The sequence below is a fragment of the Staurois parvus genome, unplaced genomic scaffold (genome assembly GCF_062004578.1).
Source record: "Staurois parvus isolate SC_StPar_1 unplaced genomic scaffold, SC_StPar_1.0 ptg000195l, whole genome shotgun sequence".
In the NCBI taxonomy this organism is placed as follows: domain Eukaryota; kingdom Metazoa; phylum Chordata; class Amphibia; order Anura; family Ranidae; genus Staurois; species Staurois parvus.
In genome coordinates this window covers 8028118-8052577 of record NW_028317991.1, presented here as the reverse complement: position 1 = coordinate 8052577, position 24460 = coordinate 8028118, and the positions used below count along the sequence as shown (strand labels likewise).

At 44.9% G+C, this 24460-nt stretch overlaps 1 long non-coding RNA gene across 2 annotated transcripts in view; it reads left to right on the top strand.

Annotated features, from left to right (window-relative positions):
- LOC149461684 (uncharacterized) overlaps positions 1–24460 on the top strand; it is an 81108-nt gene that overhangs the window by 20217 nt on the left and 36431 nt on the right. For both annotated transcript variants that reach the window (XR_016312796.1, XR_016312795.1), the window contains exon 2: positions 1111–1193. This is a non-coding gene — a long non-coding RNA (uncharacterized LOC149461684). The remainder of the gene's footprint in view (positions 1–1110; positions 1194–24460) is intronic.

The window sequence follows — 24460 nt, the reverse complement described above, 5'->3', positions numbered from 1 at the left end:
TTACACCCCGGTCACATCAAGGCCGACTTTGAAATTGTGCTACTTACTGTGAAGTCGCAAGATTTCAAAGTAGAGGGACATGCCGATTTCAGGTGCGATTTGCAAGACATCTGAGACAGATATCTTTGCAAATCGCACCAAATGTAGTGCATGAACTACTTTAGAAACAAAGTCGGAACCTCACCGATATGAATGCTTTCATTGCGGACAATAGGGTGCAACTTTGCATGTAATTTGCAAGTCTCATGGCATGCAAATTGCATGGCAAATCGCACCCACTGCGACTGGGATCTTCGGCAAGCTTTATAAATTCAGCATTTTGAATGGATGTAGAGAGGAGAAGACAGCATGTAAACAGGCACAACTTACGTAGGAGGATTTGTTTCATCTCTGTGTATCACTTCACTGGGTATATGTAAGGTTTTACGACCACTTAAAGGTCCCGGTAACACTGATTCTACTTTAAAATCATGCAACTTCCAATCACTTCAGTGGATATATGTAAGGTCCCGGTAACACCGATCTGACTTTAAAATCATGCAACTTCCAATGAAGTCACATGATTTCATAGTCTGATGTCAGTCCAACTTGAGGTGCGACTTGCAACACATCTGCCCAGATGTCTATGGAAGTCGCACCCGAAGTAATGCATGCACTACTTTAAAAATCAGTGTGGCTCCGACCAAATCCAAATCGCACCAATATCACCACTTTAACTGCGGACAATAGGGTGTGACTTGGAAATTGGAGATTTCAACATCCCAAACTCAGATTGTAAATGCAGTGCTTTTGCCTGCACTGCAGAATCATGCGACCCGGTTGCAGTGCATTTTTAAAAGTAGTGCATGTTCTACTTTTGGTGCGATCCAGTGTGATTTCAGCCCATTCAAATAAATGGACTAAAAATCTCATCACACAGGAATCGCAAAGGAACATAGTCCGTGCTCCTGTGTTATTCCAGTGTGAAGCGGCATTTAAACTACATGTGAACCCTCATCTTTATAATAACCCATCCTGTAAAAAAATAGACATGAAAGATTAATCACTTGTGTATTTATTTAAAAAATATAAATACCTTTTTTCTTTTTTTTTTCTTTTTAACACACATAGGTCCTAGTCACACCGATCCGACTTTGAAATTGTGCGACTTGTGCGACACCTCCACACATGTATAGCATGAACAGGGCACACAGGTAACAGTTGTTTCTATGTTCACATCACGCCGTGTGTGTTGTTGTGCAGTAAACAGACATGCTGTGAACACGCTCTAGGTACCTGTTCACACATAGTACGGTGACTGCTATTATTATTATTATACAGGATTTATATAGCGGTTTGTTCAGCGCTTTACAATATAACGGGAGGACAATACAGCAACAATACAGGTCAATACAAGAGGGATAGGAGGGCTCTGATCCTGGGAGCTTACAATCTAAGAGGGAGGGGCTGGTGGTACAAAAGGTAATAACTGTGGGGGATGGACTGGTAGTAGGAATGGAAGATTCCATTATTAGCTGAGGGCCGGATAGGCTTCCCTGAAGAGATAGGTTTTCAGAGATCGCCTAATTGTTCTGTACGGGAAGAACGCCAGTCATGTGGTTGTTTTCTATGTGCCCTGTTCACACTGCAGTGCAGCCTGGAGCCACAGTAAAATGCAGACATGCTGCATTTTTTCGCAGCGCACAGGAAGGCACTGCATGTCACTGTGCAGCAGCTGATCACACTGTGCTGCTTTTTTGGGGACATGCTATGACACGTCACTTTGTGTACTTCACATTAAGTTCACACAAAACAAAAAGAAGACAAATGAGCTGTGTGATGCGGTAAAATGTGCATCACTCTGCCTTGTACCGCTGGGCTGGCTGCAGCCGGAATGGACGGCTGCCCACACACCAAACCCATTCAGTTTACCCTCGGTTCACATCTGTGTGGGTGGTGCCGATGCGGGACCTGCACAAATACCTGCAGCTGTACCACCCACACACAGGAATGCGGGACCCACTGGCGGGTGTCATTAATTCTAATGGTACGCCACCCGCACTGGATATGGCAACCGTACTGGGCACCTCGGTTCCTGCGCGGGCTGCGATTTCCAAAGTAGATATAGAAATATAGATTTCTTCCCTGCATGTCCCGGGGCACAGGAGTCCATTCAAATGTATAGGCTCTCGTGCCCATGCAAATCGCGGCCCGCACGACCACACAGATGTGAACTGGGGGTTAGTGTGTGGGCAGTGTGAACGGCCCCTAATTTAACCACTTCAAGCCCAGACACTTTTACCCCCGTCCTGTCCAGGCCAATTTTCAGCTTTCAACGCTATCACACTTTGAATGACAATTGCGCGGTCATGCAATACCGTACTCATGACATTTTTTTGCATTTTTTTGAGACAAATAAAACTTTATTTTGGTTATTCACCACTGGGATTTTTTTTTTTTTTTTTTTGCTTTATAAATTAAAAAGTTCATAAATTTTGAAAAAAAGTGTTTTTCTTATAAATTTTTGCAAATAAATAATCTTTCTTCATAAATCTTGGCCAAAATGTATTGTTATCTTTTTAGTAAAAAAAAAACCCAAATTAGTTTACAACCAAAAATTATAATTTTTACATTTTTATTTTATTTTTTTTTATATTATTTATGTTTTCTTTACACTGATTGCTTTTACACCCATAAAGGCTGTAAAATCAATCACTTCTCCTTCTCTCTGGCTGCATTCTTCCAGGTATTGAGAAATACTGTGTGAGCTGTGATTGGTCACAGCTTGTCACATGGTACAAGGTTGTGATCATTCACAGATTTCACACGTGGTAAGCAATGATGTCAGAAGTCTTGATTGGCCAATCAGTGATCACATGATCCGGACCTCACACAGAGGTCCCGTACAACAATCGGTGTTCCACCGTGTCCGGAGTACACAGCGGGCACTGGATCGCGGTGCTGCGCACTCCCAGGTAGTGCACACAAGCAGGGAGCGTGGAGGCCGTTTATAAATGGCCACCCAGCCCTGCACTGCTCCCGTCCGGTCGTTTATATACATGGGCCGGAAGGGAAGTAGTTAAAAAAAAAAATAATAATCCAGCCTCCTCCTCCTCCTCTTATAGCCAGCCAATCACGCTCCTTTCTTGCAACATGTTAAAATGACACTTAACTCTGGTTTCAAAAAAAAAAAAAAAAAAAATTCCTTCTATTACTCTCAGCCGCCTCCAAATCTCCCAATTGCTTTTTTTCCTGCTAGAGGGTGGCTACATCCATTCTCCCCCATGGTCCCACTGTATGTAGGAATGTAGCCACTCTCTCATGCTCACTCCCAAGACGGACATGGGATGTGTAGTGTTGCATAGAGCAGTACACTGATCGTTTTAAGCAAACATAAGTGAGGGGAGGGGCTCTTACATCACGACGCCACTGTCAGCAGAACGGCGAGTACTGTCATTGTGCATGGGCACACATTGAAAAACGCTCTGTATTGCTTTGTGGAATGTGAGTGCGCATTTTACCGGAGATAAATTAAAGTCTTTGTAAAGGATAAAGCACTATGTGGGAATCTTTCTTTTTCATGGTCTAAACTGGAGGAGCAAAAGGGAAGAAGAGGAGATAGGAGATAGATCCCCACAGGACGAGGGGAGATATCCGTATTCACCCATCTAGCCCTTACAGCTCAGAAGAATTTGGGAGGCCACCCAGTGGAAGGAGAGTAATATTACAGTCCATTCCAACAGCTATATATTTTTTATATATATAAAGATCAAAATTGGGACATTTATATTATGTCTAGTTAAGGACAATAAGTATATAGCTCCATTTAGTACTTTGGGCTGTATAAGTGAGGTGAGCACACAATATCACTTGTACAGCAAGACTAAATAGAGGTCTTTTTCATTTTCATTTTAAATTTTTTGTGTATTTTGAATTTTGCACATATATATTTTGTTTTGCACATATATCACCTTAAATGGTCGTTTCTTGTTTATCTAATTTTTATAACAATAATATCACGTATATGGAATTTGAATATATTTATTAGAGTTTTTTCACATTATTGATTTTATTAATTTATAAAACATTTAGCAATATTGCTTAATCATCAATTATAGCACAGAGGTGTTTTAATTTTAATTTATTTACATCACTATGGATTAATATTTATTTATATTATTTATTATTAATTAGCACAGATGTGCATGTAATGCACGTTTGAAGGGGAGAGTATTGCAAATATTTTAGTGTTTAGTAGATGGAGCGCGACACATTTAATATTTTATTAGTTTATTTTCACACAATATTATGAGTGTGTATTTGTGTTGATGCACCATCACATTTTTAGGAGTCAGTTATTTATAAACATTTTTCAAATATCACTATAGTAGCTCACAAGTACACAATATTATAATTTTATACTACATAGTATAACATTCCTGTATCAACCCATTTCACATACATTTTGTCCCGAGTGCTTTGTCCTGTGCCCTGCCTGCATTTTTACTGTTCTTTCTGCCTGGAAACTGAGTGCGCATTTAACAACTTACCGTATTTTTCGCTCCATAAGACGCACTTTTTTTCCCCCAAAAAAGGAGGGAAAATGTCAGTGCGTCTTATGGAGCGAATATAGAGCGGCCGGTCCGGTATTTCCACCGCCGCCGTGTCAGAATACCGGGCCGGCCGCTCAGCTCTGCAGTGGGACCTTACCTGTTCCTCTATCCAGCGGCGTGCTGTCTTCCCGGCTTCTGTAGTGTGGGCGTGACAGCCGGGTCCCAAGTGCGCATGCGCAAGAAGCAGTGCTCTTTGTGAATGGTAAGGCGGTACCTGGGACACATGACAGATCCCAGAAGCCGCCGGACCAATCACAAAGCGCAGAGCTTCTCGCGCATGCGCACTGGGCATCCGGCTGTCCGACGAGTGCCCACACTACAGAAGCCGGGAAGACAGCGCGCGGCTGGATAGAGGAACAGGTAAGATAAAAAAATAACTCTGCGGAAGTAAGAGCGGGTACCTGTCAAATTCAGGTACCCACCCCCCACCTCCCCAAAGGTCAGCAGTCATCTCCTGTACTGTCCACAGTCTCTGGTCATCCCTGTGCTGTTTGCAGTCTCTGGTCATCCCTGTACCGTGTCCGCAGTCTCTGGTCATCTCCTGTACTATGTCCGCAGTCTCTGGTCATCCCCTGCACTGTGTCCGCAGTCTCTGGTCATCCCTGTACTGTGTCCGCAGTCTCTGGTCATCTCCTGTACTGTGTCCGCAGTCTCTGGTCATCCCTGCACTGTCCGCAGTCTCTGGTCATCTCCTGTACTGTGTCCGCAGTCTCTGGTCATCCCTGCACTGTCCGCAGTCTCTGGTCATCCCTGTACTGTGTCCGCAGTCTCTGGTCATCCCTGTACTGTCCGCAGTCTCTGGTCATCCCTGTGCTGTCCGCAGTCTCTGGTCATCTCCTGTACTATGTCCGCAGTCTCTGGTCATCCCCTGTACTGTGTCCGCAGTCTCTGGTCATCCCTGTACTGTGTCCGCAGTCTCTGGTCATCCCTGTACTGTGTCCGCAGTCTCTGGTCATCCCTGCACTGTCCGCAGTCTCTGGTCATCCCTGTACTGTGTCCGCAGTCTCTGGTCATCCCTGTACTGTCCGCAGTCTCTGGTCATCCCTGTGCTGTCCGCAGTCTCTGGTCATCTCCTGTACTATGTCCGCAGTCTCTGGTCATCCCCTGTACTGTGTCCGCAGTCTCTGGTCATCCCTGTACTGTGTCCGCAGTCTCTGGTCATCCCTGTACTGTGTCCGCAGTCTCTGGTCATCCCTGCACTGTCCGCAGTCTCTGGTCATCCCTGTACTGTGTCCGCAGTCTCTGGTCATCCCTGCGCTGTCCGCAGTCTCTGGTCATCCCTGTACTGTGTCCGCAGTCTCTGGTCATCCCTGTACTGTGTCCGCAGTCTCTGGTCATCCCTGTACTGTGTCCACAGTCTCTGGTCATCCCTGTACTGTCCGCAGTCTCTGGTCATCTCCTGTACTGTGTCCGCAGTCTCTAGTCATCTCCTGTGCTATGTCTGCAGTCTCTGGTCATCTCCTGTACTGTGTCCGCAGTCTCTGGTCATCCCTGTACTGTGTCTGCAGTCTCTGGTCATCTCCTGTACTGTGTCTGCAGTCTCTGGTCATCTCCTGTACTATGTCCGCAGTCTCTGGTCATCTCTTGTACTATGTCTGCAGTCTCTGGTCATCTCCTGTACTATGTCCGCAGTCTCTGGTCATCTCTTGTACTATGTCCGCAGTCTCTGGTCATCTCCTGTACTGTGTCCGCAGTCTCTGGTCATCCCCTGTACTGTGTCCGCAGTCTCTGGTCATCCCTGTACTGTGTCCGCAGTCTCTGGTCATCCCTGTACTGTCCGCAGTCTCTGGTCATCTCCTGTACTGTGTCTGCAGTCCATTAGTTCAGAATTTTTTTTTCCTGTTTTCTGCCTCTAAAACCTAGGGTGCGTCTTATGGTCAGGTGCGTCTTATGGAGCGAAAAATACGGTACAAAAAGAGTGTGATTGGCCAGCTATGAGGGGAGGACGAGGCCAGATTTTTTTTGTGACACTAAACAATATATTTAAAAAAAAAAAAACTATTCACATCCACTAGTTAACCTCCCTAGCGGTCTGATTATGTCAGTATTTCTGTGCTCAAAGCGTTACATTTTTTTGCATGGAAATATGTAGTTTTTTATTGTAGGCCTGTAATTTTTAGGAATAACTCACTGAAATCTGTCCGAACAAGAGTCTAGTAAACATCCCGGGTATGATAAAATTTGAAACACGAAATCATAAATTATAATAAAAGGAATAATCATAAATAATAATAATATAATAATACATTTAATTCAATAATATAATCAAACCAAAAACACTGAAATTTGAAATATAGCGCCAAGTTCGCACATCGCTGAGCAAAGTCGCAAAATCGTTTTCAGTGTCTGATGATGAATTTCCCCACCAATCATTATCACTCAATTCTGCAAGTGGTTCTGATTTACTATCGCTGTTCTCTAGACGGGCTAAAACCGATTTTGACCTAAAGGGACGCTTTTTGGACGCCATGGACGTTTCTCAGTTTCCAGGCAGAAAGAACAGTAAAAATGCAGGCAGGGCGCAGGACAAAGCACTCGGGACAAAATGTATGTGAAATGGTTTGATACAGTAATGTTATACTATGTAATTTTAGTGTATTTAGTGAATGTCACTTTTTGACATTTTTAAATTTCGCGCTGGTTCCATCCCCCGTACATCCCGACGTCGCAGGGAACAGAACCCAAAAGATGGATGCCGGCATCGGCTGGAGGAGATGACCGGGGACACTGCAGGGGGGACATCACGGGAGTGCAGGACAAGGTAAGTGCAGAAGAGATCCCGGAACAACGCTGCAGTGTATTCCTGAGTGTAGCTCGGGGTTACCGCTTGTGGTGCTGAAACTTTACCCCGAGCTACACTCAGGAATACCGCCAGGGGGGTTAAAGCAGAGACCCTTGCGAATAAAATAGAGATAGTTCCAATTTATGTCTCATAATATTTGCGCAGTGGTTGTTCAAGCGCAAATTTTTAGTAAAAAATGACACGAAGTCCTCATGCACACGGGACGTTTTTACAGCGGCTGTTTTTGGCTGTTGATGTTTTTTTCCACAACTAGTAAACCCCCCAGCATGTTATCCTATGTGTCCATGCACACATAGACTGAAATCAGCCTTTTTTGGCTGCAAAAAAAACCCAGGACTAGTGTGTTTCTACAGGACTTTTTTAGCTGTACTGTTGAAAAATGCGGTAAAACGCCGCAGACTGGCGTTTTTTGGAATTTTTTTACCAAAAGACGCAGCTAAACGCTAATGCAAAAACACTAAAAAACGTGACTTTACACAGCTAATGTTACCAGCGTTCTCAAAACGTCCCGTGTGCATGAGGACTACAGTTCATTTTAGGGCACACAAACTCCATATGTTTCCCAAGGCTTTGGTAAACTATAAAAGTTGAAGTTGCGCCAGGTAAATAGATCCCCAACTTGAGAAGATTTAACACTGAGCATGTCCGGACTACAAAGATGAACTTTGCTACCCTGTATTTTTTCCTAGGCGACACAATAAAAGCCCCGACAGATCATCAGGTTAGAATGAACTATGTATAACAGCCCAAAAATGATTGCTGTCACTGTGGCATGTGCAGCAATACATAAGAGGTGTAGCACAAGCAACGTTGTCATGCATTGGCGCCCCGATCGGTGTGTTTGTGTTGGTGTGTACATAGGTGCTGGGCTGGCCTTTTGGGGGGTTTAACCACTTCCAGCAATTTTCAGCTTTCAGCACTATCACACTTTGAATGACAATTGCGCGGTCATGCAACACTGTACCCACATGACATTTTTTACATTTTTTTGAGACAAATAAAACCTTTATTTTGGTGGTATTTATTCACCACTGGAATTTTTTTTTTTGCTATATAAATGAAAATGTCCAAAAAGTTTGAAAAAAAGTGTTTTCCTTATAAAATTTTGCAAATAAATACTCTTCTTAAATCTTGTCCAAAATGCATTCAGTTATATTTGTAGTGAAAAAAAATAACCCAAATTAGTTTATAACCAAAAATTATAATTTTTACATTTTTATATTATTATATTATTTGTGGTTTTTTTTTTAATATATTGTCACCCTAGCGGTACAGTGTCACCATAGTGACACTGTACTACTTGTGGGCGGTGATGAAGATTTTTTTTTTACTCTGATTGCTTTTCCACCCATAAAGGCTATAAAAGCAATCATTTCTCCTCTCTGGCTGCATTCCTGCAGCCATTGAGAAATACCGTGCGAGTTGTGATTGGTCACAGCTTGTCACATGGTGCAAGGTTGTGATCATTCACAGATTTCACAAGTAGTAAGCAATGATGTCAGGAAGTGACATCTTGCTTACTACTGTTCATGTGATCACTGATTTGCCAATCAGTGATCACATAATCAGGACCTCACACAAAGGTCTGGTACAGCGACCGGTGTTCCGCTGTGTCCTCCGGACACAGTGGGTACCTGATCACGCTGCTGCGTGTTCCCAGGGAGCGCGCACAGGCTAAAAAGGTGGGTGCCATTTGTTAACGGCAACCCTCTCCTGCACTTCCCCCATCTGGCTGTTTATAAACAGTGCCCTTGCTACCACTACTGAGCATGAGTGGCCCGTCCCCCACTGAAGACCAATGCCACCCACTACCACCAGTGATCACCACTGCCCAACCCTGTCACTCTACTGAGGACTACTGACCTTGCTACCACTACTGAGCATGAGTGCCTTCCCTGACCGCCCACTGAATGCTAATGCACCCACTACTACCCCTGAATACCAGTTCCCACCCTTCACCCCCCATTGAGGACCAATGCTCTGGCTACCACAACGGTGCCCACGCCTGACCCCCCACTAAAGACCAATGCCCCCCCCCCCACTACCACCCCAGAGCATCACTACCCCCTTTGCTCGTCACTTAGTACCAATCCCCCTCCTCCCCCCCAACCAAATACCAATTTGTTTCTCCCACTGATGAGACATTTTCCTGCCCTCTGAACACTGACAGCAGCACTGATCACCAACACTGGGGACATTTGTTCTCCCACTGACAAATAGATTTTTTCAAACCATTCACCACAGATGGCGGCCATTTTTTCCTCCTGGTAACTGGAGGCCAAACCGTTTTTCCATCACTGACCACAGACCCAAGATATTTTTCCTCCACAGACCAGCAGTATACTAGACACTATGACATACCCTCCCTGTACTCTATGAGGGGAATTTGGAGGAGCTGTGCATGCAATCAGCTTATAGCTTTCACTTTCAAAGCTTTACTGAACAAGCTGAATGTAGAAGCTGATTGGTTATCAGGCACTGCTGCTCTAGATTCTGTCTGCTCCCATCTTAGTAAATTCCCCCCATATGTTGTATTTTGCATTAAAATATATGTAAACCCTCACCTTGTAAAACAACCTATTCCGATTAAAATAGAAATGTAAAGCAAAATATTTGTGTATAGATATAAAAAACAAAATCCTTTTTCTTTTTTATAAGTGATCACATTCCCTCGGTTCTCAGCTGTATAACAAGCTTAGAAATCTGGGGGAGGAGAAACAGCAGGATACTGATCTTCCCAGTGAATGCCTCCACGAGGTGGGGAGGACAAGCCTGATCATTGAAGTTCCCTGAACAGCTAGAGAACTGGCCATACTGTGTTCTCCCGCTTAGTGTGGTCAGTTTATAATAGGAAACCAGAGGGGCTGGCAGGAACACCAGGGATTTCACACAAAGGAAGCAATACACATAGAACAGGATACTTTTTCATACAAGTACATGTGTGTCAGGCACATATTAGGAATTTAAAATGTTGACATTCTTTACATTGTGATCACTGCTGTACTCTGTATATTGTGGTGTATTTCAGTAATGCTGACCGCTCTGCATTCCATGTCGTGACCAAAGCGTTTATTGTCTCACACGTTGCTGGATGCTAAGTTGTTTCTGACTATTTTTATGAAGGTTTTCTCTAAGGTCGGCTCAGACAAAGTAATAGCTTTCTCTCTATAGTCTCTTTTATTTTTTCAAAATGATTCTTTCGGTTGATTCGTGTCTTGAGTGTTTGTGAAGCTCTCAATTGTGGGACAATAATTGAGAACTTTGTGGGGACAAGCATTGTGCCCAGGGCTTTTTTTCTCATAGAATAGGTGCAGGAAGTCTCCCTTTCTGAGTCACCTCCTGTCTCTGTCCCACACTGTCCCTGCGTTCCACCCCTTACCTACCTACCAGTATCGTCCTCTTTGAGAATACAAAACCAAGTATCAATTTGTATGGAATTTGAAATGTTAACAAGCAAAGCAGTAAAATAAACCCCCTGCAACCAGCAACAATGGACCACCTGCAACAAAATACCACTCCTCCAGCAACAATAGTCCCCAACAGCATCAACAGATCTCCCCACAGCTAGCATCAATAGATCTTCCAGCAGCTAGCAACGATAGACCCCTCCCTCAACAGTAGATCCTTTCCAGCAATAAATGACCCCACAGCAACATAAGACACCCCTCAGCAACAATAAATCCCTCCACTATCAACAGTAGACCTCCTCAGCATCAATATACACCCCCATACACAAAAATAGATCTCCTCCAACAACAATAGATCCTCCAGCAGCCAGCATCAATGGACCCTGCAGTACACCCCACCACCCCTTGCCATTACGTACATTCAGTGCTGGTGGTGCCGGAACTACGTTCCCCTGAGTACATAAGTTTCTTTAGAGGCAGAGTTGCAGGTTTTAGCCACAGTAGACTTGGTTTTCCGGATTGGATGGCAGTTGGCAGGTGGCCATCTGTCACCTCCTGCAAGCCCGCACCAAAATACCACAACAGCATTCATTACATGCAGCCGCAGGGTGGTTATGGCGTGGCCCAATGTGTGGTCAGCCAGCTAGCTTGGAGTGGAGTCTTCCTCTAGTGGTGGCCAGAGGTAGTGCAGGCTGAGAAAGGGTATCACGGTCAGTCTTATATGCTCAATGTAAGTCCCCCTCATTCCCTCATTACCCCAAGTCATTGACCACTTTGTTATAATCCCACTAACACCTGACTGTGGAATATTTAGTAACAAGGAAATGTCACGGATGGACTTATTGCACAGGTGACAACCTATCACGGGACCACGCTTGGAGTCACTGAGCTCCTGAGAGCGACCCATTCTTTCACAAATGTTTGTAGAAGCAGTCTGCATGCCTAGGTGATGATTTTATACACCTGGGGCCATGGAGGTGATTGGAACACCTGAATCCAATGATTTGGAGGGGGGTCCAATACTTTTGGCAATATACCCTGTTTCCCCGAAAATAAGACAGTTTCTTATATTAATTTTTGCTCCCAAAGATGTGCTAGGTCTTATTTTCAGGGGATGTCTTATTTTTCCATGAAGAAGAATACGGTACACATTTATTGTTAATTGAAAATAAAGGAAATTACCATTTTAGTAACCCCCTCTGATCCTCCTGTGTCATTTTGATTGCCCCCTCTGATCCTCCTGTGTCATTTTGATTGCCCCCTCTGATCCTCCTGTGTCATTTTAAGTGATCTCCCTCTGATCCTCCTGTGTCATTTTAAGTGATCCCCCTCCCCCCACCCCTGTGCCACTGAACACCTTCACCAGACATCCCCCCCCACCCCTTTATCAGACATTTCCCCCCTGGGGACTGTCACTGGGCTGGCTGGGGCCTGGACCTGGGCTGGAGCAGGGTCTGCCACTGACTAAGAACCTTCAGTCATCATGAGGGCGGCCGTGAGCATCAGGCGGTGTCACCAGAGACAGACCAGCACTCACCACCTTCGCCGCGTCCCGTCCGCTCTGATCCTCCTGTTCTTCTACACGCATCTGCGAAAGTCTCCTCCTCTCTCCCGCCCCGCGTTCACCACTCACTCCGACCTCGGCTCCGCCTCCACACAGCAGTGACGTCAGGACTCCGCGTAACGTCACTGGTTGCTAGACGCCAGTCGGGGCGGCCCTAGCAACCAGTTTACGGTAAATTAATTTTCATTCCGAGACAGAGCCTAGGGGGGCCTTATTTTCGGGGGGATGCCTTATATTTCACCCAGAAGGAAACCTGTAAGTAGGTCTTATTTTCGGGGAAACACGGGTAGTACTTTGTCCTTATGAGGCTAAATTGTGTCAGCTAGAGCCAATCAAATGATTTGATGCCAAAACGATGTGACTGCAGCTTAGCCTGTAATATACTTTAGTAGCTTCAAGTGGTTTATTTACTAAAGCTGGAGAGTGCAAAATCAGACTCCCTTCTAATAGATGACAGATATAATAATATGCTTTCAGACAGCATGATCTCACAATCTTCTCCCAGCATCCTATACATCAGGGGTCTCCAAACCTTCTAAACAAGGGGCCAGTTTACTATCCTTCAGACTTTAGGGGGGGCTGGACTGTGGCTAGTGGGAGTAGAAAATGTCCTGGTGTCAGAGGGAATAAACAATGCCACATCTTCAGAGGGAGGAATAGAGTCCCATTGTTGGTGTCAGTGGGAGGAAAAGTGCCCCATCACTGGTGTCAGTGGGAGGAATTGTGCCCAGGGGCGGACTGACAACTCATGGGGCCCCTGGGCAATAGGGGATCATGGGGCCCCTGTGTCCTTGCCCAAAGTCAAAAAAGCCTATGAAAAAGGTACCAGGGGCATCTCATGGGGCCCCCTACTGACCCCGGGCCCTCGGGTAGTGCCCGAGTTTCCAAATGGTCAGTCCGCCTCTGATCGTGCCCCATCACTGGTGTCAGTGAGAGGAATAGAGCCCCATTGTTGGTGTTAGTAGGAGGTATAGTGCCCCATCATTGGCGTCAGTGAGAGGAGTAGTGCCCCATCATTGGCGTCAGTGGCAGGAACAGTACCCCATTGTTGGTGTCAGTGTGAGGAAAAGTGTTCCATCACTGGTGTTAATAGGAAGAATAGTGCCCTTTTGTTGGTGTCAGTGGCAGGAATTATTCTTCTATTGGTGGTGTCAGTGGGAGGAATAGTGCCCCATCATTGGTATTAGGGGGAGGAATAGTGCTCCATTGTTGGTGTCAGTGACAAGAATTATACCCCCATTGTTGGTGTCAGAAAAATGAATAGTGCCCCAAGGGCCGGATAAAGACATGCAAAGGGCCACATCCAGCCCCTGGGCCGCAGTTTGGAGACCACTGCTTTACATCATTGTACTGAACATGGAGGGTGGCACGGATGGCATTAAAAACTATCAGGGGCTCTAACCCCTCCCTGCTCTATCCAATATTAGAAAAACATTTGCCTGTAGTTACACTTTACATGTCACAAATGACATTTCATTCTTTACTATGTGGGCGGCAGTGACATGAGGTGGGGTGTCTTCAATGTGTCCCAGCGCTGAACTTGTGCTGATCTGTACAGATGAATGGAAGACACCCCACATGGTATGAATGGGGGAGGGGGGAGAGCGAGGGATGGGCAGAGTTGGGGGGTCACCCAGAAGACGGGTGACGGGGAGCAGAAATGTGAGGGTGCCATGACTTCTAGGTGGGGGACCTGAGATCCGACTAGTCAGATATGGGGGATCAGTATGGGGGGAGGAATGCTCATACATAGAGGTGCAGCAGGTGCCCATAGAGTAAAACATTTCTCTTCACACCATGGAAATGCTTCCCGGATGCGTTTCTGTGTGCGTGTTTTTGATGCATTTTTAATGCTTTTTTATGTATTCCTGTTCATCCCCCCCCTCTCTTTTTCTTCAACTTAAAGTGGAGTTCCACTCACCTGTCAAAAAATAAAAGTCAGCAGCTACAAAACCTGCAGCTGCTGACTTTTAAAAAAACAGCCACTTACCTGTCCCTCGGTCCCGTGGTGTGTCCCCCGCACCCCGTTTCACCAGCCATCCTGTATTCCAGGAGGCCGGCATCTTCAGTGGTGGGCATCTGGCTGTTATATCTTGTGGCTCCACAGCCGGGTACCCACTGAGCATGTGTGAGTAGTGCTGCGCTTCATGAATGGTCCTGTAGTCTTCTGGGACCTGTCACGTGTCGTAAAAGACTACAGGAGGGAGGGAGGACACCTTCTGTTTTCGATCAACTAGGCGATCGGGGACCGGAAGTGGGAGCAGGTACCTGTCAAATTCGGGTACCCGCTCCCCAAAGGTGCCAATCCTTAATGGGGAGCGGGGGTGCAGTCCTTAAAGTGGAGCTTCCCCTTTTGGGTGGAGCTCCACTTTAAAATAAGGACACATGCATTCCAGTGCATTTGTGGTGTGTTTTACTGCGTTCCAGTACAGTTCAGTGCAGAAATAAATGCAGCACGTACTTTTTTTTTCTGTAACTGGAACGCTCTGGAACTGACCGCACTGGTGTGAACTATGACATTGGAAACAATGTAACTTACTATCAATGCATTTTTGATGCAGAAACAATTGCGTACTGTCCGTGATACTTTTTTTATTTGCACTAACAGTTTTGAGGACAAGCTTTCAGGGACTGCATGTGGTGTGAACTGACCTTTAGAATGACTATTCCTATTGGTACATCCATGGAGGACAACTGTCACCTGAACCAGCATCCCTCCTTCTGTACACACTCAGTGCTGAGCCTCCACTTTGCCCTCACTCTGCCTCAAGCCTAATGCTTCTGCCAGCATTCAAGATGGCACTTCAGGAAACAACACCACGCCCCCTGATCACATGGTACTCGGGCCTCAACAGCAGCCCCCCTGGTCACATAGGGAGGTGCACTTCCTGCTCTTTGCATTTTTTCCCGCTATGGAGATTTGCATCACTTCCTGTGCTGGTGACCCTCCCAGTCATATCCTGACATTGGGAACAGAAGTGAGAGGAAATCTCCCCACGGCCAGAAATGCATACCTGGCAGAGAATCTGACTCTTCCACCCTCCATACATTACAATGAGGGGAGATTGGGGTCAGAGACAGCATTACCCCCACCCCCCTCCCCCCCAACATCTCCCCCCTCCCCCGCTGTATACAGAACATAAAGAGGCCCTGTCACCACCTGATCACATGGCAGGGAAAAACTCGGACACAGGCAGAATTTTACAGGATTTATTTGCTGTGTTTTTCCTTCCCATATATTCATTTCTCTTCTCTGGGGATGTGACGTTGAACTTGCTGGGAGATGAGTCTTCTTGTGAGCGGATCTCTCCATAGATCTTCTCTCCGGGGGGCTCAGAGCGATCATCACATTGGGGTTGGGTCGAAGGGGAGCCCGCCATCTTGGATGCTCTGTGTATAATGCCATACTGGGAACAGACCGGAGACGAGCTACTAGTATATCGGGGGGGGATACTGGGATGTGAACCGCGGACCCCAGTGCTGCAAGTAGATGTGCGAACCCCTGTGCTGCCCATACTACTGCAGGAGGAGTCACTTCCCTAGCATGGTCCCTCCCCCCTTACACGCCAGAGCCCTCTCTTATGAGGCTAAACTTTGTTCTCTGTGCTGGCCCAGCTCCTCCACCCCTTCTGTAAGCTCCTCACATAACCTTTTATATATCTGTGGGGGGAGGAGTGAAGGGGAATACTGCAGAGCAGAGTAGTGGTTTTCAGCTGCTGGGCCCTCCCTAACCCTAGCTACACACTTATGCGGATTTCAGTGCGTTTTCCAGTTTGCAGAAACACACTACAGTCCATTCACCATTCTTTCCTTTTGATTTAGTCACATCTGTGCATTTTCAGCCGGGGCGTTTTCTGGAAAGGGTCAGGGACGATTTTTCCTGCAGCAGATTGCACTTTGTGTGTGATTGACTTCAACAGACCCGCACAAAAAACACAAGTTTTACGTTTTTTATGTTTTTTGTGGGGTTTTTTTGTTAATAAAGTATGACAGTTCTGTTCATGTAATGCGACTTTGATGCCAATTTACCCCTCTGTGGCACTCAGGTAGAATCAGTCGCATCAAAGTAGCGCAGAAACCTTTATGTGTCACATGTTAGGGTTATGATTAAGGGCCACCTTTACCCCCTTCCAGTCCGGACACTTTCACCCCTTTCCTGTCCAGGACAATTTTCAGCTTTCAGCGCTATCACACTTTGAATGACAATTGCGCGGTCATGCAACACTGTACCCATATGAATTTTTTACCATTTTTTTGAGATAGATAAAGCTTTATTTTGGTGGTATTTATTCACCACTGGGATTTTAATTTTTTTTGCTATGTAATTGAAAAAGTCGAAAAACTTTGAATAAAAAGTTTTTCTTATAAAATTTTGCAAATAAATAATATTTCATCATAAATCTTGGCCAAAATGTATTCCGTTATCTTTTTAGTAAAAAAAAAAAACCTAAATTAGTTTATAACCAAAAATGATAATTTTTAAATATTTTTTTTTACATTTTTATTTTTTTATATTTTTTTTTTTTTACATATTTTCACCCTAGCAGTACAGTGTCACCATGGTGACACTGTACTACTTGTGGGGGTGATGAAGATTTTTTTTTTTTACACTGATTGCTTTTACACCCATAAAGGCTGTAAAAGCAATCATTTCTCCTCTCTGGCTGCATTCTTGCAGCCATTGAGAACTACTGTGTGAGCTGTGATTGGTCACAGCTTGTCACATGGTTCAAGGCTGTTGTGAATAGCTTTGTACCATGTGACCTCTGTGATCATTCACATATTTCACACGTAGTAAGCAATGATGTCAGAAGTGTGATCTTGCTTACTACTCTGCATGTGATCACTGATTGGCCAATCAATGATCACATGATTGGGACCTCACACATAGAGGTTCCTCCACTACTTTGATGCCACTTTTATGCTACTTAGGTGCCAGAGAGTGTTAAAGTCGCACTACATGAACAGATCTGTCATACTTTCCTATTCGCTAAAAAGAAAAAAAATGCAATACGCATAAAAATAATCATCGAAAACACATGTTCCAAAATGTGCCAACCGCAGCCTGCACAGATGTGAGCCTAGCCTGAAGGCCGCGTCCTCTGAAAGTTCTGTCTTAAATTTCTATGTTGTATCAGAAGCCAATCAGAATCCTGAGAGCAGTGCGCAGCCACACCCCTCCCATCCCTTGCAGGGGATTGTGTTTATCAGGATTCTCTTAGATCCTCCCCTGCCCCATCACTCACTGGCAGTTATTGTCTCTCATTCAGATGGGCGCTGAGCCGCTGTCATCTGCATCCACCTCTGAGCTGTGTGCAGGCGGCCCATAGAAGTGGATGCAGCAACTGCACAGACACAGGCAGGGGAGGGAGCACAGATCTGAACATAGGCTTGGTCAAAGAATATTAACATACTACTTGAGATGGTCAGAGACAGCGGACATACTACAAGAGACGGTCAGAGACTGCAGACATGCTACAAGAGGGGGGTCAGAGACTGCGGACATACTACAAGAGACGGTCAGAGACTGCAGACATACTACAAGAGACAGTCAGAGACTGCAGACATGCTACAAGAGGGGGTCAGAGACTGCAGACATGCTACAAGAGGGGGTCAGAGACTGCAGACATGCTACAAGAGAGGGTCAGAGACTGCAGACATGCTACAACAGGGGGTCAGAGACTGCAGACATACTAAAAGAGGGGGTCAGAGACTGCAGACATACTACAAGAGACAGTCAGAGACTGCAGACATGCTACAAGAGGGGGTCAGAGACTGCAGGCATGCTACTAGAGGGGGGTCAGAGACTGCAGGCATGCTACAAGAGGGGGTCAGAGACTGCAGGCATGCTACAAGAGGGGGTCAGAGACTGCAGGCATGCTACAAGAGGGGGTCAGAGACTGCAGGCATGCTACAAGAGGGGGTCAGAGTCAGATGCTTCAAGTGAGATTGGGGGGCATTGGCGTTAATTGCCATAACACTCCTTTTGCTGATAACTGGATGTGACTTGTGTGATTTGAACTGTACACAGCCCAGGGTGAATGCAGCACAATACCAGAGGGGGCCTGCAAGCAGGAGAGGCGTCATTGCCTGTCTGCATACTGCATACCTGGTGATCCCTGTGGAAGCTCTGTAGTAGTCAACGCTACTACAGGGACCCTCGCTGTCTTCAGGATCTGTACGGAGCAGCTGCCCTGCTGCATAGTGAATATAGGGGGTTGGTCACTTAGCATGGGTGCCATTCAGGCAACACCTTTTATTTTTCAATGAATACAAAGCCTTCTCCAAATCCAAATCGCACCGATATCACCACTTTAACTGCGGACAATAGGGTGTGACTTGGAAATTGGAGATTTCAACATCCCAAACTCAGATTGTAAATGCAGTGCTTTTGCCTGCACCGCAGTACCATGGTCCATGCGATCCGGTTGCAGTGCATTTTTAAAAGTAGTGCATGTTCTACTTTTGTTGCGATCCAGTGTGATTTCAGCCCATTAAAATAAAAGGACTAAAAATCTCATCACACAGGAATCGCAAAGGAACATAGTCCGTGCTCCTGTGTTATTCCAGTGTGAAGCGGCATTTAAACTACATGTGAACCCTCATCTTTATAATAACCCATCCTGTAAAAAATAGACATGAAAGATTAAACACTTGTGTATTTATTTAAAAAATATAAATACCTTTTTTCTTTTTTTTTTAACACACATAGGTCCTAGTCACACCGATCCAACTTTGAAATTGTGCGACTTCCAGTGAAGTCGCATGATTTCAAAGTCGGATGTCATTCCGACTTGAGGTGCGACTTACAAGACATCTGCCCTGATATCTGTGCAAGTCGCACCAGATGTAGTGAATGCCCTACTGTAGAAATCACTGCGGCTCCGACCAAGTCAGAATCGCACCGATATGACGTTTTTCATTGCGGACAATAGGGTGCGACTCGCCATATAATTTGCAACTCGCACGGCATGGCAAATTACATGGAAAGTCGCCCCTGGTGTGCCCGGGGTGTAAGTGTTACTTACATTTATCCTTGCAAACTGCAGATGAATAAATCTATCACTGCTGGCCATTGTATATAAAGCAGCCGGGCTGACATTGGTTTATTTTGTCATAGGACAGATGAATCAACTGACAAGAGCTATAAAAATATATTTTTATTATTTCCTGAAATGAGAAAAAATAAACTGACGACCTTATAAGAACAATCACATAGCAGTGTTTTTCCCGCACATTTTTCTGTTTCTGCACTAAAAGTTGCATATAATAGATTTCCCAGCAGTGGCCGTCCATACATTATACAGAAGGGGGGTCACATGAGCAGCGCCCAGTGCAGTCATACTACAAAAGGGCCGATTCCCACCATGTCTATTGAGCGTAATTTTGCTGCACACCTCCACACATGTATAGCATGAACAGGGCACACAGGTAACAGTTGTTTCTATGTTCACATCACGCCGTGTGTGTTGTTGTGCAGTAAACAGACATGCTGTGAACAAGCTCTAGGTACCTGTTCACACATAGTACGGTGACTGCTATTATTATTATTATACAGGATTTATATAGCGGTTTGTTCAGCGCTTTACAATATAATGGGAGACAATACAGCAACAATACAGGTCAATACAAGAGGGATAGGAGGGCCCTGATCCTGGGAGCTTACAATCTAAGAGGGAGGGGCTGGTGGTACAAAAGGTAATAACTGTGGGGGATAAACTGGTAGTAGGAATAAAAGCAGGGGCGGACTGACCATTTGGAAACTCGGGCACTGCCTGAGGGCCCGGGGTCAGTAGGGGGCCCCATGAGATGCCCCTGGTGCTTTTTTCATAGGCTTTTTTGAGTTTGGGCAAGGACACAGGGGCCCCATGATCCCCTATTGCCCGGGGGCCCCATGAATTGTCAGTCCGCCCCTGAATAGAAGATTCCATATTAGCTGAGGGCAGGATAGGCTTCCCTGAAGAGATAGGTTTTCAGAGATCGCCTAATTGTTCTGTACGGGAAGAACGCCGTCATGTGGTTGTTTTCTATGTGCCCTGTTCACACTGCAGTGCAGCCTGGAGCCACAGTAAAATGCAGACATGCTGCATTTTTTTGTAGCGCACACAAAAAGGAAGGCACTGCATGTCACTGTGCAGCAGCTGATCACACTGTGCTGCTTTTTTGGGGACATGCTATGACACGTCACTTTGTGTACTTCACATTAAGTTCACACAAAACAAAAAGAAGACAAATGAGCTGTGTGATGCGGTAAAATGTGCATCACTCTGCCTTGTACCGCTGGATGGCTGCAGCCGGAATGGACGGCTGCCCACACACCAAACCCATTCAGTTTACCCTCGGTTCACATCTGTGTGGGTGGTGCCGATGCGGGACCTGCACAAATACCTGCAGCTGCACCACCCACACACAGGAATGCGGGACCCGCTGGCGGGTGTCATTAATTCTAATGGTACGTCACCCGCACTGGATATGGCAACCGTACTGGGCACCTCGGTTCCTGCGCAGGCTGCGATTTCCAAAGTAGATATAGAAATATAGATTTCTTCCCTGCATGTCCCGGGGCACAGGAGTCCATTCACATGTATAGGCTCTCGTGCCCATGCAAATCGCGGCCCGCACGACCACACAGATGTGACCTGGGGGTTAGTGTGTGGGCAGTATGAACAGCCCCTAATTTAACCACTTCCAGTCTGGACACTTTTACCCCCGTCCTGTCCAGGCCAATTTTCAGCTTTCGGCGCTATCACACTATCACACTTTGAATGACAGTTGTGCGGTCATGCAACACTGTACTCAATAATTTTTTTAGCATTTTTTTGAGACAGATAAGACTTTTTTTTGGTGGTATTTATTAACTACTGGGATTTTTATTTTTTTTGCTATATAAATGAAAAAGTTCAAAAATTTTGAAAAAAGTGCTTTTCTTATAAACTTTTGCAAATAAATAATCTTTCTTCAGAAATCTTGTCCAAAATGTATTGTTATCTTTATAGTAAAAAAAAACCCTCAAGTTATTTTACATCCAAAAATTATAATTTTTCAAAAACATTTTTACTGTTCCTTCTGCCTGGAAACTGAGAAATGTCCATGGTGTCCAAAAAGCGTCCCTTTAGGTCAAAAGCGGTTTTAGACCGGCTAGAGAACAGCGATAGTAAATCAGAACCATTTGCAGAATTGAGTGATAATGATTCGTGGGGGAAATTCGTCATCAGACACTGAAAACGATTTTGCAACTTTGCTCAGCAATGTGTGAACTTGGCGCTACATTTAAAATTTCAGTGTTTTTGGTTTGCTTATATTATTGAATTAAATGTATTATTATTATATTATTATTATTATTTATGATTATTCCTTTTATTATAATTTATGATTTCGTGTTTCAAACTATATCATACCCGGGATGTTTACTAGACTCTTGTTCGGACAGATTTCAGTGAGTTATTCCTAAGAATTACAGCCTACAATAAAAAAAAGACCTATTTCCATGCAAAAAAATGTACCACTTTGAGCACAGAAATACTGACATAATCAGACCGCTAGGGAGGTTAACTAGTGGATGTGAATAGTTTTTTTTTTTTTTTTTTTTTTAAATATATTGTTTAGTGTCACAAAAAAAATCTGTCCTCCTCCTCCCCTCATAGCTGGCCAATCACACTTTTTGTAAGTTGTTAAATAAGTGACACTAAACTCTGAAAAGTGAGAGGAAAAAAATGCTTTCAACTGTGGGCTGTGGGCTTTGCAGTGTGCATAGAGCAGTGCACATGACTGCAACTAACATGCACTGCTCATTCCATATAATTAAAAGTGAGAAGGAACAGGAGAGGTGTGGGAGCTCATGGAGGACGTTACAAGGAAGCAGGAAAACACAGTAAGAAATTATTTCTTTAAAAAATATATTACAGGGCCATTAACCAATGAATGTAAATGGATTTTTTCTGAAAAATAAATATATTGATTAGTGTCACAAAAAAACAACCAAATCCGGCCTCCTCCACCCCTTATAGCCGGCCAATCCTCTCCTTTTTTGTGAGATGTTAAAGATGTGACACTAAACTCTGGTTTACAATAATATATCCAATTTACATATGGGTTTGATGGCTATGGGCTTTGCAGTGTGCATAGAGTAGTGCACATGACTGCAACTAACATGCACTGCTTGTTCCAAACAAACAGAAGTGAGAGGGAACGGAGAGGTGTGGGAGCTCATGGAGGGTGTTACCATGAAGCAGAAAAATACAATAAGAAATGATTTAATGAAAATAGATGACAGGGCCATTAATTAGTGGAGGTGTATGGATTTTCTCTTATTAAAAAAAAAATCCGGCCTCTTATAGCCGGCCAATCACACTCCTTTATTGTAGGATGTTAGAGCTACACTATGGTTAAAAAAAAATATTTTTTTTTTTCATTTGATCCAACTTCTGGCTTTGCAGTGTGCATAAAGCAGGACACATGACTACAACTGACATGCACTGCTCAGTCCATATAATTAAAGTGAGAAGGAACAGGAGAGGTGTGGGAGCTCATGGAGGATGCTACAAGGAAGCAGGAAAACGCAGTAAGATATGATTTCCTTAAAATATAAATTACAGGGCCATTAACTAGTGGATGTGAATGGATTTTTCTGAAAAATAAGGATGATGATTAGTGTCACATTAAAAAAAATCCGGCCTCCTCCACCCCTTAATGCTGGTCAATCCTCTCCATTTTTGTAAGATGTTATAGAAGTGACACTAAACTCTGGTTTCCAATAATCTATCCAATTCACCTCTGGGCTATGAGCTGTACATAGAGCTGTGTATATGGCCACAACTAACATTCTCTGCTCTTTTCAAAGAAACAGAATTGAGAGGGAAAAGGAGATGTTTGGAATTTACCAGAGGATGTCACAAGATGGCAGAAACACAGAATAATAGAGACAATTTCATGAATAATAGTTTACAATGACAATAACTATAATATGTATCTTATCTATAAAATCTATATAATATTTTTGTATAATTGTTTTGTAACTTTTTTTTCCTAACATGCGCTGTTCATTCCAAGTATTTAAAAGTGAGGAGGAACAAGAGAGGTGTGGGAGCTCATGGAGGATGTTACAAGGAAGCAGGAAAACACAGAAGAAAATGATTTCTTTAAAAAGTAAATCAAAGGGCCATTAGCTAGTGGATGTGAATGGATTTTTCAGAAAAATAAGGATGTTTAGTGTCACCAAAAAACAAAAAACAAAAAAACCCGGCCTCCTCCACCCCTATAGCCGGCCAATCCTCTCCTTTTTTGTAAGATGTTAAGGAGGTGACACTAAACTCTGGTTTAAAATAATATATCCAATTCACGTGCGCTCTGGTCTGTGCGCTATGGGCTCTGGTCTGTGCGCGATGGGCTCTGGGCTGTGTGCGATGGGCTGTGTGCTATGGGCTCTGGGCTGTGCGCTATGGGCTCTGGGCTGTGCGCTATGGGCTATGCACTCTGGTCTGTGCGCTATGGGCTGTGCGCTATGAGCTATGCACTCTGGGCTCTGCACTGTGGGCTCTGGGCTGTGCGCTATGGGCTCTGGGCTGTGCGCTATGCACTCTGAGCTGTGCGCTATGGGCTCTGGGCTGTTCGCTATGGGCTCTGGACTGTGCGCTATGGGCTCTGGACTGTGCGCTATGGGCTGTGCGCTATGGGCTCTGGGCTGTGCACTATGGGCTCTGGGCTGTGCGCTATGGGCTATGCACTCTGGTCTGTGCGCTATGGGCTGTGCGCTATGAGCTATGCACTCTGGGCTCTGCACTGTGGGCTCTGGGCTGTGCGCTATGCACTCTGAGCTGTGCGCTATGGGCTCTGGGCTGTTCGCTATGGGCTCTGGACTGTGCGCTATGGGCTGTGCGCTATGGGCTCTGGGCTGTGCGCTATGGGCTCTGGGCTGTGCGCTATGGTCTCTGGGCTGCACATAGAGCTGTGTATTTGGCCACAACTAACATTCTCTGCTCTTTCCAAAGAAACAGAAGTGAAGAGGAAAAGGAGATGTTTGGCATTTACCAGAGGATGTTATAGATGGCAGACTATCTTAACAAGCATACTATCTTATCACTATCTTATCTATGTT